The sequence below is a fragment of the Dermacentor silvarum genome, chromosome 1 (assembly GCF_013339745.2).
Source record: "Dermacentor silvarum isolate Dsil-2018 chromosome 1, BIME_Dsil_1.4, whole genome shotgun sequence".
Classification (NCBI taxonomy): domain Eukaryota; kingdom Metazoa; phylum Arthropoda; class Arachnida; order Ixodida; family Ixodidae; genus Dermacentor; species Dermacentor silvarum.
The window spans coordinates 191,254,127-191,271,095 of NC_051154.1; the positions used below are offsets into that span (position 1 = coordinate 191,254,127).

Here is a 16,969-nt window from a genome sequence, read left to right on the forward strand (position 1 = left end):
CTCCTCAGCGTCGGCTAAACTGGCGAAGTGCGTCTCGTCCAAATAACACCAACGTTTGCACTCCTCGCACTGCACCAGCTCGTCATCACCCCTGTCCTTCCTAGCCTGCCGCGCCATCGTCCACCCGTCCACCTATCGAGAAAGCCCAATAAAATACCTGAACAAGGCCCCACGGTAAGCCGTACGGCAAACTCGCTATCCGGCTACCTCCACTAGCTTCCCTAACGCGGTTTAAAACTGCCGCTTTACACTGCTTTCACCATGCAACACGTGCGCCACAACCCGCTTCCAAAAAAAAAAAAAAATTAAACAAATTGAACTATTCGCTACCTACTAACGTCCTACCAAACTAACCAAGAAACTAAAAAAGCATGAAAAACAATATATATAGATAGCTCGGGTACCCTAACACTTCTATCAACCAAATAAGAATAAACAAAAATTGAACTTATTCACTGCTCCTGCTGCGCTGAGCTCCACTCGGCCACGACTAGAGTGACCTAGAATATGGGAGAGTGTTATAAAAGCGCCAGTTATAAAAGCGCCACCTATGGCCACCGGTTGAACTAAAGTGGGCGCAAGCTGCTCCCATAGAAGCCGGACATCTGTGCAGGTCTGTAGTTCCAGTAGGTCGTGGTCGTAACAACGTATGCGAAACCTTTTCACAGAATTATTAGAAATTCCGTGCGACACCATGTATTGATATCGAGCAGTTATCAGACAACATTGCACCACATTATCATTTAGAAAACATTCGACTCACTAATTTTGCTGCCTGAGTTACGGCAGAGAACACCCATACAAACTTGTTACGGCAGCAGCCTGTACGGCTACGGTAGTACGGCCAAGTTGGTTCTTTATTCCATAGCCTCCTGTATATTAGGAGGCTATGTTTATTCTATGGTACGGCTGCACTCAACCTTTCGCCAATGAATGCCGTGCGCTAGGTCACGCAAAATTTGAAGTGAAGCTCTTGCCATACTTTGAACTAGAGTGTACTAGACAATGCTTTGAACAAACACAGGATCGACGAAACCGCCGCTAGCACAGCTTGCGCCAGAATCACTGGTTGGTAGAGTCGCGTAGGGTTGTGAGCGCGTTGCGCGTGTTTCGTACCGTGGCAAAGGCGTCGTGTGGGCAAGTTTGCGTTAGTCTCTGTGTTTTGTTCACCTGTTTTATCTGGACCGTGCCCTCCCGGATGTTGCTGTGGCCAGGTGAGACTGAAGGAACTCAAACGCGTACGTGAGATAAATGTGCAGGCAATGGTCACGGACTAATGAATATCTGCGGGAAATTTTGTCCTCTTCAGCAGAATCATACTAACGTGCCATTGTAGACCGAAACCACTGTGTTTCAGAATCCTGAACGCCTTGCAGGTCTGCGACAGTCGTGCATGCAGCAGCTGCTTTTGACAACGGGTGATAAGTAACGATGATAAAGTAGAGCGTTATGCAAGAATGCATAATCCTGGTTTTAGAACTTTGTGTTCAGTAACAACTTGCATATTAAACACATATTAAACACATGTTGCTCAACTCGATGAGCAACACGAGAACAAGGTGAGAGCAGGCTAGGCTAGCCATTCTAGCATCGGTAGTCGGCAAAATCTCCGCGCGTCGCTACGCGTCACCCCGCTCGCGACCGGCGCATTTGACGCATTGGCGCGTGCCAGTGGTACCAGTGGTGGCGTTCCAGCAAGCTCGTGAACTTCACCAGGAACACAGCTGAGCATGTGAGTTAAATGTCAATTTACTTTAAACTGTGGGGTTTTACGTGCCAATAACCACGATCTGATTATGAGGCACGCCGTAGTCCAAGTGGCTGTTGGAGGGCCAAGTAAGCTACAAAATGAACGCAGGCTTAGTTCGTGCGCTAAACAACCCGCTCCCAGATGCATAAGCCACATCGTGGGGAATGCCACAGACGCTGATCCGCGGACATTGGATCGGACAAGTAGATATTGCAGAGTTTCTTTTTTGGCTTACTCAGCAAGACCCGGAGGGCATTCTCAGTCGAACACTTTGGGGGATACTTTCGCAAGACTTCGCGTTTGCATGCCTACGGGTGACAGCGTTGTCTAGTGACGCGTAATCACAGTGTCAGGAAGGTGAGGATGCGTATCTGATCGACCAATAATACGGTCCCAGGGCGTAGGCACAGGACAGTGCACAAGTGCAAAAACGTTTTGTGTCCGACCACTCCACGTCATGCGAGAGGTGAGGATATAATACTATTTTGTTCTTAAAAATTAGTAAATGACCCGCCGTGGTTGCTTGGTGGCTAAGCGCGAGGTCGCGGGATCAAATCCCGGCCACGGCGGCCGCATTTCGATGGGGGGCGAAATGCGAAAACACCCGTGTACTTAGATTTAGGTGCACGTTAAAGAACCCCAGGTGGTCCAAATTTCCGGAGTCCCCCACTACGGCGTGCCTCATAATCAGAACTGGTTTTGGCACGTAAAACCCCATAATTTAATTTTTAATTTTTGCATCAGTATCTTTGGATCTAGGACAGCTAGAGCTATTATTATTATTATTATTATTATTATTATTATTATTATTATTATTATTATTATTATTATTATTATTATTATTATTATTATTATTTGTTTGCAGTACAAAGCTAAATTTGTTGGGAAGGCAACGCTGAGAGCAGATTTTTAATTTTCAACTCCGAAAGTTTTTATTAACGTCTACATTTGCTCTTACTATTGATACTGTGAACACATAACTTCAGTGGGCTGTAAAATGACGAATTATTCAATTTCGAATCTGCTTGCAGTGTTGCTATCCTTATGCACTGTAGTATCCAAATATATGTTTTTTACAACTTTTGCAGGTCAATTTTAATTGTTTCAGCAAACAATAGAAGGTGATTATTAATTAGCTCGGCAACTATATGTATATGCAAAATATGATTGGATATTTAAAGTCAACACAAAAAACTGAATGAACATATACAGTTTTATCAGATTTCATCAAGAAATAACAGTTATCTCAAGCAATAACGAAGTCATCTCAATAACCCATGTACCCCCTTACAGTGTTTTTATAGTCATTTGGGGTAATAGTGGGGGGGGGGGGGGGGTATTATTTGTTTCTGTCATGGCTGTCTTGCTTTGCTGGAGTTGTGGTTTGCAAGTGCAAATTATTTAAACTTCTATTGGTGTCATTGAAGGAGGTAGTTGACTTGCATGTATTCGCACTCCTGAGGACCATAGCTTTATCTGAATTATCTGGAATTTTATAAAAGATGATCCAACAAATCCTTCCGCTCACTGTATGAACACACATGAACAAAGGATCCCGTATAAAATTGGGCATAGAAAAGCAGATAAGGAATACTTCTTGCGAAAAATGTTTGTCATTCACCAGTCGTAAAGTGTTTAGAAATAAGTTGCTACTAGTTGCCCGATTTGCCAACATATGAGGCTTAAAGGAACAATGGAGAGGAGCATTAAGTTAGGCAAGATTATAACGTTATTAAGGATCGCTATAAGTTAGGCATAGGCTAGTTAAGCTTCTGGAATACTAAGTTTGTGAGTGGAGGCTTGGCAAGACAGAAAACACATGTCAATAAAAGACAAGTGGTGGCCACATTGTTGTTTACGCACCAGCACCGACAGCATGTGCTCAAGACTAACTAATTAGTTAGGGTGGGGCATAGGAGGCTATGGGTGGGGTGAGACTTTGAAAGGTGGTATGGAATAATTGCAGTCAGAGGAGTCATGAACATGGTTGTGTGCTTTTAAATTTATTCATATGGCATCAGTTATAGCTGGGCTATCTATAAAGCACAAAATTAAAAATATATATATATTTCAGTATTTTGTTATTTTAGTTTTTTGACAAATGTGCATTTTTTGTCATAATTATTATTCGCAGAGCTTCAAATTTTGGAAATAAAAGGACAATCGTATCCTACACATCTATTACTATGTAGACAGCAGTATTGAAGGAATATTGAAAAGGGAATGAAATAGATCCTTCACAGATGGTGCCATGCTCTCCGAAGAGTGCACACCACCAGAAACAAACAAAAGAGGAGTGCACGACAGTGGCAGAGACCTCCTTAATGACTGTAAGATGCACTAAATCAAAAAAGAAAATTGCAAAGCAAGAACTTCTGTCAAAAACAAGCTGTTTTTATGTGATGAACACTTCATACGAAATTGAGAGTTGATGGCAGGGCATGCCCACTTTCCGGTTGATTCGGCAACTCAAAATAAACTAATGAATTAATTAAGTATTTTAAAAGTGGTGTATACTCATGTGTTATATGTTTTTTGAAAGCTAAAGACATGCACTATCAAATGGATACACAATCAGAAAATGAATAGCGTGGACCAAAGTCTCCCCCCCCCCCCCCCCCACCCTCTAATAAGGTTTTCACAACATTCTGAAAGAACTAAGGGATCTATCTAGCACGTTTTAAATTCTCGTTAAGCGTGATAACAATCCTAAATATGTGAAAATATTTTGAAATTTGCAACGGGCTTGTGTATCGGTGCCATGTTCTGGCCATGAAATTCAGGAAGGGGAACCTGGTCCTTCATTTTCTCTACTAGTAAGATCTTCCTGCCAAATAAACTTAATTGGAATCCTGCAAGAGTGCTTCACAAATCTAAAATGACTTAGCATTGCTCTTTAAAGATGGGGTAGCTTGCACTAGTGACGCAAGGCTAAAGACACAGCGGAGCTGATCGGTTCCTAGCTGGTCCTGGCTATACGAAGTGATGCTAAGTTATACAAAGTGATGCTGAGTTATACGAAGTGTATAAGCGTTTCCTCGTGGTCCGTGGCATCGGGGAATGCCTCGCGAAGCACTTACAGTCCGAACACACTTAGGAGAAGTGGGGCGAAAGATATGCACAGTGTACGGGCGGCGCGCAGCAGACTACACGCCGGGATGACGTCACGGCGCATGCACAGTAGCGCGCAGCTGATGGGAGCTCGGCCGAGCCGCCGCCAGAGGACACCGCGAGCGTTCGGCGCTAATGCGGGGGAAACGGAAAAAGCGCGGATGGCGTCGGCAGTAAAGTCCTTTTTTCAGGAACTTTAGTCGGCAGCACCTCTGCGCGTTGCCTCGTTGGTGCTGCTACAATTTGTTTCTCTCTCTCATTTTCTCTTTCTCTTTCCCGAACGTGGCGCGTGACGCTCCACGAGGTGGTTGCTAGGCAACGCAGTGGCAGGCGGCACACATTACGGCCGGCTTAAACAGCTCCGCTGTTAACAATGATGTTACTTTTACAGTATTTCTAGGCAAGTTATGTTAAGGCCATGCAGTAGACTATCCTGCTGCCTTTGACTGCGAAAGCTACATTATTTTATTAATGCTTCATCCATGGCAGTAGGAATTTTGAATTGAGCAGCCTTAAAAGAATACTGGTAGCATGTGTATCTTACATTTTTGGTGTCATTAGATAGTTGACTCCTCAATTATGGTATGAAGCCAGAATTCTTCTAGTGTTGGACAAATGCATACCTGCCAACTCTCCCAAATTTTTTTGAGGTTCACGAATTTGGACTTCTATGATTTTACGAGCGTCATGTAAAGTTCACGAAAAATAAATTGTGTTCACAAAAATGTTTCAAAGCTCCTGAAAAATCGGGTGGTGCAAGTGTGCAAAAATATACACACAAAAATATTGTGTTGGCACCTGTGCCATCTTGTTGTGTCAGCGCGAGGTGCCATATAAACCAAAGAGCGCTTGCTTGAACAAGTTTACTCCAACAAGTACCTCAAGCAGGCGAAATTGGCAACAGCAAAGCCTCTGAAAAAGTCACTGTGATCTAAAAACAATGTGTTGCCTGTCACTATGTGCTGTTTAATTTTAAATTTGCTGCTGCTTATGTGGTGCATCTAAAGCAAATCTATCATTAATAAAGTGCACATGTATGCTACAAAATGTGTGTGCTCAGGAGAAACATTTTTAAAAATGGCATGCTATCCCCCCTCCCTCTTGTCATGTTCACAAGATTTTTATGAATTTTGAAGTACACAGGTTCGCAGGCATGTAATGACTAATGCATCACGTGATCAGCTCAAGATGCATGATAAGTCCAATATGTCTCCAGGCAGAAGCCAGCCACAGCTGAAGTCGCCGCCATCGGAAGCTGCAATTGTGTGACATTGCAAATTAGTGTGGTACCTTACCTGTAAGCCCAATATGGTGGTGAGCGCAGGCCACACTGTTAATCCCTGGCCAAATGCTCAGCACATGTGTTATCTCCTGTGCTGCCAGATTGGCGATGGCCCTCCTATCACACTCTGTGGTCTTATGCATTCAACGTGGGATACGCCTGGATTAGACAACCATCTGCAGTTGCTTCTGTGGGTATGCAGGGCATTGCCCTCGCCTTCTCCATCCTCATATCCCACTTTCATAGCAAATGTGTGCTCAACCTTATAGTGTGGCCTGCATCAACAGCACCAGGCTGACTGGTGTGTGCTTTAGTGAGCATGACCACTTCTGATTGCTGTTTTGTCATATGTGGCCTGCTTGATGCTTGAAGTCACACTGCACTTGGCACTGATTTTTAACTGACTGCATTAAATGTGATGTAAATGGTTAAATTTTTACATAATGGGGGGAATGGGGCTTCATATTTTAATTATTGAACTGGTAGGGTACCCAATGAAAAGGAAAAATGAAAACCAAATCATTTTGGCTTGAACATAGAAGGTGGGGCATGCAGCAGTTCATCATTTTAAACAAAATAACCTGGCAATGTCTAACACTGAGAGACTACTTTGTGACAAATGATTCACACATTCCACAGTTGTGTATGCACATGGGTGCACCTCTGTCTGCTTCATATGTTTGTATACTATGATACCATTTGCTGCAGATGTGGTTGCTGCAAGATACTAACACTCTTGCTTTGTCATGCCATGGAATCCATTATCAGAAATGTCTACACAGTACAATTATTTTGTTACAGTTTCAGCTCTAGATAAAATACCTGGAATTACTGCACGTATATCCGCGACATGGTGCAGGATTTCGAAAGTAAGCATACCTTGACTTCTTTTAATATCCTGAAACACATTATTGGTTTCAGCATGATAATTGTGAAGTTTCTTTGTTCGAGCATTGCAGTGCAATCATTCTGTTAGGGACTGAAACTACAAAGTATCTTTTAGTGGTGTATTTGTATGTGATAGTAGTTGTATTTGTTTGTACATTTAAGTACCATGTAGTACATGCTATTTCATTCTGCTCTGGAATACACATTTCTGTGTGAATTATAAAGAGTTTGGATAATGCAACACTGAATAACTTACGATTCGCTGGAAGCTTATGACTTCATATGCTAGGAGATATACACGCAGTGCCCCCATTTATGTGCTTTTTTTTAGAATACAGTGTAGACCGCTTATAACGTAAGTCGCCGGAGTCGCGAATATCGGCACTATAAGCGGTACCGCACTATAACCAAAGCAACAATTTTCAAGGCCACACATGTGCAAAACATGTGCACCATGCCGCCACGCGTATGCGACAGTCGAGGAATGCGGCTAGAACGTTTGCATTCAACTTACAGTCGAACCTAGTTAATTCGAACCAAATCACGCGGCGCCGCCTCCGACCGGCATTGCTCCGGCACCGCCATAGAATAAAAGCTTAGGGGAGACCCCTCAATGTCGCGCGCGAACGAAAAAAAAAAAATGAAAAAAAAAACGCGGCGGACATTTCACCTTCTCTCAAATGGCAAGGTCGCCGATTCTGCGTTGCGCCGGAACATGCGTGTACGTGCCGACGTCTCAGCCACGCTACCGTAGCCACGCGTAGAAAACGGCAGTGAATCCTTCTTTCTCCTTTAAGCTTCCTCTACTTTCTAGTCACGTGTTGACCTTGCACGCTGCGGCTACGGCGCAGAAGGGAAGCAGCGGCGCTGTCCCAGGCTGGCCAACGAAACTACCCACGCCGGCAAACGCCCGCTTCCCGATAACGGCAGAAAACGAAACTTCGGGGAGCTGGCGCCGGGCTGGCTGTAGCGGCGGCGCCTGCACGGCGGCGGGCGCGCACGGTGACAGTCGAAAGTGAGGGAGCTACGAGGGAGGGCGAGGGGAGCCACCGAAGCGGCGGAGTTGCCCAGGCGAAATCCGCTTCCCTGCCGCCCTCCTCCCTCACATTCCACGGTCTCCGCGTGCGCCCTTCGCCGTGCCGTGCCGGCGCCGCCCGCTCGCTCGCTGAAGTTTCATTAACTGCCGTTGGCCGTATCGTGGCCCTCGCTCTCTATGCGCGCCGTGATATTTCACGACTCGCACTCAACATTCTGGTTACAGCCTCACTGGCTGTTTGTTCGCACCACGTGCCCTTCTCCTCCACTTCGTCTTTCTTCCTCGAGCACTCCTTGGGGCGCCCGTTTGAGGGGAGCGTTCGCCGTCTCCGCTGACTTCCGTACTCCCAGGCAGCTGCACTGTAACCGGTATTTCGTTTCCCGCAACTGCACTATAAGCGATACGTGTATACATGGAGTGCTGTGGAAAAATTAACGGGAGTCTGAAAAGACCGCACTATATCCGGTCCTGCACTATAAGCGGTTACGTTATAAGTGGTCTATACTGTATTTCAAAAAAACTTTCGGTACATACAAGGATCAGACAGTTTGTCATCCAGTTGCTACCATGTGTGCTATATCATTTTTTTTTCGTAGAACACTTCATGATCGGTGTACAAGGTATCAAAACAAAGTTTTGAAGTACAAGACATATAATGTGTGACTTATCCTATGCTGTGTTAATGTGCTTTCGTCCACCTTTATGGCCAGAGAGGCTGGATTGTTTTACCGCCGGTTTCTCCTGAGAAGCTTTGTCACAAAAGAGCGCGTAATCCAAGCATGCGCCGAGGGTCACGCAAGCCAGCGAAAGAACCCGCCGGCCCCGCGGCAACTTCAACAGAGGGGGAGAGCGCATACGCCTCAAGCAACAACGCTAACAACGGCGCCGAAAAGTCTGGAAGAGACTCGACGAAGCGACGTTAACCGGAGAGAGAGAGAGAGAACACACGCGCGCGCCGAGACACCTTCTCACCCGGCGAGTCGACAGACATTACTACCGCGTGAGCATACACCCACAGGATGGGTCATCACCCCCCCTCGAGAATGCTCCGACAGCGGCAGTCGAAGGTACGATAAAAGAATAGAAGCTTCCCAAGCCTTGGCCATGCTACGAGATCACGACACCGATAAGAATGTTTGAGAACGCCTGTGGAAGCTATATAACCGCCGTGCGAGAATCAGAGGGTGGAATTCAGGAGTTCGAGAGTTCAGTCCGCACCGGTGAAGTGATGTAACGTGAAGACCGAGCGTCTGCGGAAGAAGGGGATTCCCCGGCAAGCTAGTCGACGGGTTCATCAAGCGTCTGCATTTCCGGAAGAAGTTCCTTCTTCGAGATTTGCGCGAGCTACGCCGAGATCGTCTGACAAGACCAGCACGGTGAATACGATTGGACACTTAGTGTTCCTTTTCATTTTGTACTTTACGTGTTGGACTCTTAGTGCTTGTCGTGAATTATTTTCTTGTGTTTGTTAATACCCATCTGATATGTATTGTGTTGTGTCTAGCCTAAGTGTGCAAGTGTGTGTGTAACTGCCTTGTGTGAATATATTTTGTGGTGTTTTGACAACTCTGGGCTCTGACTCGGTCTTTGGACAGCAACCGGCGTTCGCTGGCGCACCAGAGGGCCCACTCTTAATTGTCCTTGCTTTCGTGGGATTATTTTCGGAAGCTGATAAGTTGGCTTTAGAATTTGGGCCGGCGTCTGCGCCTCGTTCACGGGGTCTGTGACGCTTGAAGTTTCAATGTGCACTGAGAACACAGCTAACGAAGCAAGACTTTTGAGATTTGTTTGAATTAAACAGAACTTGGAGTGATTCAAGCTTGAATTACTTCATGTATACTACATTGGACATCAGATCCATAGGGTTGCCGGTGACTTCAGGTTATGTACTTATTTGTTTACAAGTGCTATTAAAACTGTGTATAGTATGTGGCAGCAAAATGCAGAAAGTAAAACCAAGTGCGTGTGAGCTACCCTTTTTGTCACATCCTTTCTTTTTTGCTCATATAATGTATTTTTGATACTGGAGCGATTCCGAATTTAGATGTCTGCACGGCTGCACTGCATGAAGCATTGACATATTTTCTGTGTGCAAATGATGTATGTTTTAAAGGTTTTTACTGGCCACTACAAATTTCAGAATACTGAATTGCACTTGGTTTGGCCACACATTTCATGTAATTGACTGTTGCTTTTTACTTCTTAACCAGAGAAGACATCTGAGGCAAGAATGCTTCCACCACCATTTGACACGTGCTTCATGGTCTCTACTGTGCCTATGACAAGAAGGGAGCACAAACGAAGTTGAAGTAAAATATTTTACTTTACTCATTCATGCAGTGCGATTTGCAAGCTAACTTCACCAAGGGGTCACCTTATCTTAGATACCATGTTTGCTTGAATTTATGTTCATATGTGGAAATGAGAAAATTTGATAATAATAATAATTATGATAGTAATAATATTAAAGTTACTTGAATGAAAGCTGACTGGAATATTATCCAAATGTTCTGTGAACAGGTGGCGTTATTATTTCATGCACGGAGGCTCGGCCTCCTCAAATTTATTAAACATTTTATTGAGAACCTGTCATTACAAATAGTACTCATACTTTAAAAAAGTGAAATGTTTATGTTTTCGCACCTCACTGCTATTTATACGTCTTGGATGTGTTAGATTGAAATGTTTTCAACAATTGCAAAAGGCTCACTTATATGGCACGGCATCACTCATCTCATAACCCACACTAGCATCACTTGATTTGTCATCACTGTGTTCACCACACTGTTGGCCTCATTTCTGTCCATTGCTTATGAAATGCGCCACTTGAGATAAGGTCACAAGTAAAAATTACTTGTCCATTTTGCCACCTATCCTTAAGGCGCAATCACACCGGCGATTGGCGGAGGTCGCGTGACCAACCGCGAATGCCGACCAAGGAGCCAGTCACGGCGACCAATTTTTTTACTGCAAGCGCGACCAGATTGTTGAAATTAGGGAATTTTCTGCCCAGTGTTGCACATATGCAACACGCCACGTGCAAAATGATCTTCTAGAACAGAGCAAACGTAAAGCGAACTTTTACGTTCTAGGCTAGTTTCTAGAGTGTCCTCTATATACATTAAGTGAAAAAAGCAGCAGTAGGTTCACTTAACGGCTCATAAAAAGTTTACAATAACTTGTTTGCGGAGCTTGCAGACGACGTGGGTGCCGCCATTTTGCAAACTGCAGAAACGACGACTTTTGGCCCCCAAGCGGCTAAGATAGTAACTTGGTGGAAGGAAAAACCCTCAAGCGACAATAGTATGGGCATGGAGGAAGGAAAAAATTATTTTACCTCCATGAGTATGGGCAACTTTTAACGATGCATCAGGATCCTCGCAAATGGCAAGGTACGGAACTGGGTGTTGCAGATATGCAACAATGGACAATAATGGGTTAAAGGGGCCCTGAACAGCTTATTTTTTAGAGAATTTTAATGAACATGCGCTGCACCGAGCGCACACAGTTGTAATATATTCTCGAAACCTGGCAGTGCACTGGTGTGTTGCAAGAGTCCTACAAATTAAAATTCAATACAGTAGACTTCATATGGCTTCATTCAATTTGACTCAGGTTAATTCTATTTTTCGGTTCATTCGATCTCGTCCAAAGGTCGCGGCCAGCGCCCATGCATTTCTTTGTGCTTAAGATAATTTTCTTATTTCGATCCCAAAATTGGCCTTCACCGGATAATTCAAACTTGATTAGTCAGTACGCATGCGCCTGTCCCCTGTGGTGACCCCAATACGATTCCTTTAGTGGCAGCATCTGTCTCCGTGGAGCTTAGTGGACAGTAAATGCGTTGAACACAAGTCGCCTCCCGTCGAAAACGCCTATTTTCAGCCTGCCCTAGGAAGATTTTCAAGCAGTAACGGTATTTCACTGACTCTGATTATGGTATATACATTATTCTAACATCACCCTTTTTTTTTTCGATAAAATTGGGCCAGAAATTGCCTGCGCAATGCAATCAGGCACTATACCAAAACCACCTTCGCGGGGTTCGCATGCTTTACCGCGTAACACTGATGTATTGCGGCGAAGCTGACTTTAGGAAGTCGGCCGCCATTTTGCAACACACCTCCCCCATTTTTCTTGCTAAAAATTCATGTGCCCGTTAGATTTCTACTTTGTTTAGGAGCTTTAATGTCATTTCTACTTTAGTTTACTACTTTGGACACATAGAAAGTGGGCGCGCGTTTGATTCGAGGGTGTGTCAGAATCGGAGAAACTACTGCCAAACGAATTAGCGGTGCACTATTGTTTTTTCTGCATCTTGTTTAATTCGACCCGCTGGTTAATTTGATCAATTTAGTCGGTCCCGTCAGGGTATAGATAACAAAAGTTGACTGTACTGCATGCTCCCATCAACGCTGCCCATTAACTAGTGACTGTCGCTGTTAATATTCATGTCATGATGATGCAGTCATTATATTTTTTTAAAAACTCCAGCAAGGTTGACTATTTCTTAAAAAAGGGTTGTTTTTAATCTTGCTGCTTTCACTTCCTACAGGAAAGTACCTGCAAGTTATTTGAATGTCGCAACCATATCAAGTGACAGAATATGAAGCCACAGAAAGCATGGGGGAAGTTGATTGTTGTGTTTAATTGAAGTTAAGGAATAATCAGTCAAAGGGGGGGGGGGGGAATTCAATGTGAACGAAAAGATAACTTGCCGCAGGTGGGGACCGAAGCCACATTATGTGTATGGTGCTTTATCAATTAAGCTACCGCGGTGCCATCTCTCCAGCTGCTTTGCGTCACTTGATACGGTTGCAACTAAAAATTATAAGAAACCCTTCAGAACCCCTTATTCTTGCTCATTGAATGTCATTGTTATTAAAGCGCATGTAATATGTAACGGGCAGCCTGCGATAGCTAGGCATGCCTTTACATGCCAAGCAAGTGTTACTCAAGTATGATTTAGCTAATTTGTTAAGATTGAAATGCTTGTAATTACTTGAGAGATGCACCAGGATTACGCTGCATCACAGTTGCTGTTCACTTTTTTTTTAACGCTGCTGCTCTGGTGCATACTGGATCCCATCGCTTTGGCTCTTATCCTTTTCAGGTTGTGAAGATAACAACCGGTATCACAAGGCCACAAGTCAATGTGGACGACTTTATTGATATGATTTCAGCTGCTTTCAGAAACCGCAGCAGCAGACATAACTGATCACAACTTTTGTTCTTCTTATGAGAAAAGTATTTTCCTATGCCAACTGTGTAAGAAGTCCTGCTTACTAAAGTGTTAAAAAATGTCAATACAGAAACTTGCTTTTCCTTGTGTTGTTTACTTGCAGAAATATCATATGATTTGTTGTGCACAAGCCCAACAAAGCCATCAGCACAGATACAGGTTTCACTCAACACATCGCCTCTCAGTAGTCCACACCGGGTAATGAGGTCGTACAAGCACAAGCCTTGCTACACTGAACATTTCCCACTAGCGGCACTCACTAAGGCACTCCATTGTTGCTAGACAGGACACAGGATGGAACTGCTGGTGCTCGAACTCTCTGTTCGAACCTCAATATGCTGAAAGGTTCTCAGTCACGTGGTATTCCGTTGACAGTAATGCTAAAACATATACACTGGTTAAAACTCAGCCTTCTTCCAGTTTCTGTACTATTACCCAACTTGTCTATATTTCAGAGGACCACTATTTTTGGACAATCCTTGACAATGCAGACTTTGCAAACATGTTAGCAAACCAGCTGACTGTTACCGGTTTTAGAGCTGATGACAAAGCTGCTGTCTCCTCTTGTCTCATCCATGGCCAGACCAAGGTTCTAAAATCTGCTAACATTGCACCACATTCACTCCCTTGCAGGGTCTGCATCTACTGTCTGATATGTGGCCTTGAATCCATCTCTCCTCCTGTAAAACGATTGACCAAACTACGATGTCCTTTGAAAGCGGTAGCCTTTAAGAAGCACAGGCTGTATGGAAAGGGTAGGTTATTTCTCACACCACAGGCTTGCAAGCCTGCAGCCAGCAGTACTTAACCGAGCAACATTGTTTCCACTGCTCATATGATATGGTCAGTTAAGCCATGCAAAGCTCACCGAGGCAGCAAATGTATGGTAACTAGTAATCCTTTTGGACTTCAATTGCATGCCTCTTGCAGTGTTCTTACCACCTGGACCGAAAATTTGCCTTCCTGGCACTTTGTAAAAATGCGGCATTTTTGTCTGGCTTTTCATCTTGCAATGTTATACATACAAAGAGCAGACATTCTCCTCTGGAGGTTGCTCACTAATCCCTGTTAAAACGAGGCCCATGCTCACGAGCTGCACGCATATGGCGATTTGAAAAATGACTGCAAGAAAAATAGACTAATATCCCAGGGCTGAATGCAACAAGGTGCTTCAATGTTAAAAGGTACCCTCGCTGGATTTGATGTGCAATGCAACAGGATGCACAAAATGCAATTTTTCAACAAGTTACTACAGTAGTGTTTACAATCCCTGCGACCTTATCTTCGCGGATAGTGCTGTATCAGTCAGGGCCACAACGACCACTAAATGAGTAACCACAATGGAAGATAGCAGATTAGAGCTGTGTGCATTTCCTGTTAAGGTGGCGGCCCCACTCCGGCGGCACGAGCCCCCTGTTTTCAGTACTTTTGGAGCAACCGTGGCGGCTCTTCTACTTAGGATATAAAGTTGTCGTATATACCATAAAAAAGCTTAATTCTTATAGACTCGAACTAAATATAATATAAAGGAATTGAATAATGTGATTTTGAAATAAATGTTCAAGAACAAGCATGAGATACATGGTTTTTACGAACTGCGTCTTAGTTACCATATTTAGAAGAAACTACCGCATTTACTGCATTGCGGCTTGGTCTGTAGCTTTAGGACATATTTATCTATTTCCTGGACGCAGCAAAATAATGTTGAATTTTTACTTTTTGGATCATTTGCTTTTGAATATTGCCAAATATCGCAAGTTCTGTTGTAAACAGCCCGGCAACTACACGCTCAAGGAAGGTAAATTCTGGATAAATTCGACTTCAAGAAATTTCTATTTAGTACGCAAAATTTCATTCATGTACCTTTATTAGTTTTCCGAATATTGCGACCGAAATTAAGCAATATTTAGAATTCTGGTCCTACCTATTCTGGTCCTACCGCGGGCTCGAGGAGACGATCGATGTGCTTAGTCGCACAGCTCCAAGTGCCGATGCGCGAAATGCCTAGCCGCGGGCCCGAGGAGCCGACGCTCGATGCGCTTAGTCGCGCAGTCCCAAGTTCCGATGCGCGAAATGCCTAGCCGCGGTCTCGAGGAGACGATCTATGTGCCTGGTCGCGCAGTCCCAAGTGCCGATGCGCGAAATGCCTACCCACGGGCTCGAGGAGACGATCGATGTGCTTAGTCGCACAGTCCCAAGTGCCGATGCGCGAAATGCCTAGCCGCGGGCTCGAGGAGTCGACGGTCGATGTGCTTAGTCGTGCAGTCCCAAGTGCCGATGCGCGAAATGCATATCCGCGGGCCCGAGGAGCCGACGCTCGATGCGCTTAGTCGCGCAGTCCCAAGTTCCGATGCGCGAAATGCCTAGCCGTGGGCTCGAGGAGACGACGGTCGATGCGCTTAGTCGTGTAGTCCCAAGTGCCGATGTGCGAAATGCCTATCCGCGGGCCCGAGGAGCCGACGCTCGATGCGCTTAGTCGCGCAGTCCCAAGTTCCGATGCGCGAAATGCCTAGCCGCGGGCTCGAGGAGACGAACGATGTGGTTAGTCGCGCAGTCCCAAGTGCCGATGCGCGAAATGCCTAGCCGCGGGCCCGAGGAGCCGACGCTCGATGCGCTTAGTCGCGCAGTCCCAAGTTCCGATGCGCGAAATGCCTAGCCGTGGGCTCGAGGAGTCGACGGTCGATGTGCTTAGTCGTGCAGTCCCAAGTGCCGATGCGCGAAATGCCTAGCCGCGGGCCCGAGGAGCCGACGCTCGGTGCGCTTAGTCGCGCAGTCCCAAGTTCCGATGCGCGAAATGCCTAGCCGCGGGCTCGAGGAGACGATCGATGTGCTTAGTCGCGCAGTTCCAAGTGCCGATGCGCGAAATGCCTAGCCGCGGGCTCGAGGAGACGATCGATGTGCTTAGTCGCGCAGTTCCAAGTGCCGATGCGCGAAATGCCTAGCCGCGGGCCCGAGGAGCCGACGCTCGATGCGCTTAGTCGCGCAGTCCCAAGTTCCGATGCGCGAAATGCCTAGCCGCGGTCTCGAGGAGACGATCGATGTGCTTAGTCGCGCAGCCCCAGTTGCCGATGCGCGAAATGCCTACCCACGGGCTCGAGGAGACGATCGATGTGCATAGTCGCACAGTCTCAAGTGCCGATGCGCGAAATGCCTAGCCGCGGCCTCGAGGAGTCGACGGTCGATGTGCTTAGTCGTGCAGTCCCAAGTGCCGATGCGCGAAATCCCTAGCCGCAGGCTCGAGGAGACGATCGATGTGCTTAGTCGCAAATTCCGAAACATCGAGTGCTGAAAGGCTTAACCGCGTGTCCGATCGAGGATTCCGTGCGCGAAGCTTGGCCGTGAAGTCCGCGTCGCCGATGCGCGAAATGCCTAGCCGCGGGCCGAGGAGTCGACGCTCGATGTGCTTTTTCGTGCAGTCCCAAGTGCAGATGCGCGAAATGCCTAGCCGCGGGCTCGAGGAGACGATCGATGTGCTTAGTCGCGAATTCCGAAACATCGAGTGCTGAAACGCTTAACCGCGTGTCCGATCGAGGATTCCGTGCGCGAAGCTTGGCCGTGAAGTCCGCGTCGCCGATGCGCGAAATGCGTAGCCGCGGGCCGAGGAGTCGACGCTCGGTGTGCTTTGTCGTGCAGTCCTAAGTGCCGATGCGCGAAATACCT

General features: G+C 45.8%; 1 long non-coding RNA gene across 1 annotated transcript; it reads left to right on the forward strand.

The window, feature by feature from the left end:
* Positions 1-1,654: 1,654 nt before the first annotated feature.
* On the forward strand, positions 1,655-13,386 carry LOC125941431 (uncharacterized). The gene is made up of 4 exons (XR_007464282.1): positions 1,655-1,732; positions 6,945-7,012; positions 10,278-10,376; positions 13,181-13,386. It is a non-coding gene; the product is annotated as an uncharacterized LOC125941431 (long non-coding RNA).
* The last annotated feature ends 3,583 nt before the right edge of the window (positions 13,387-16,969 follow it).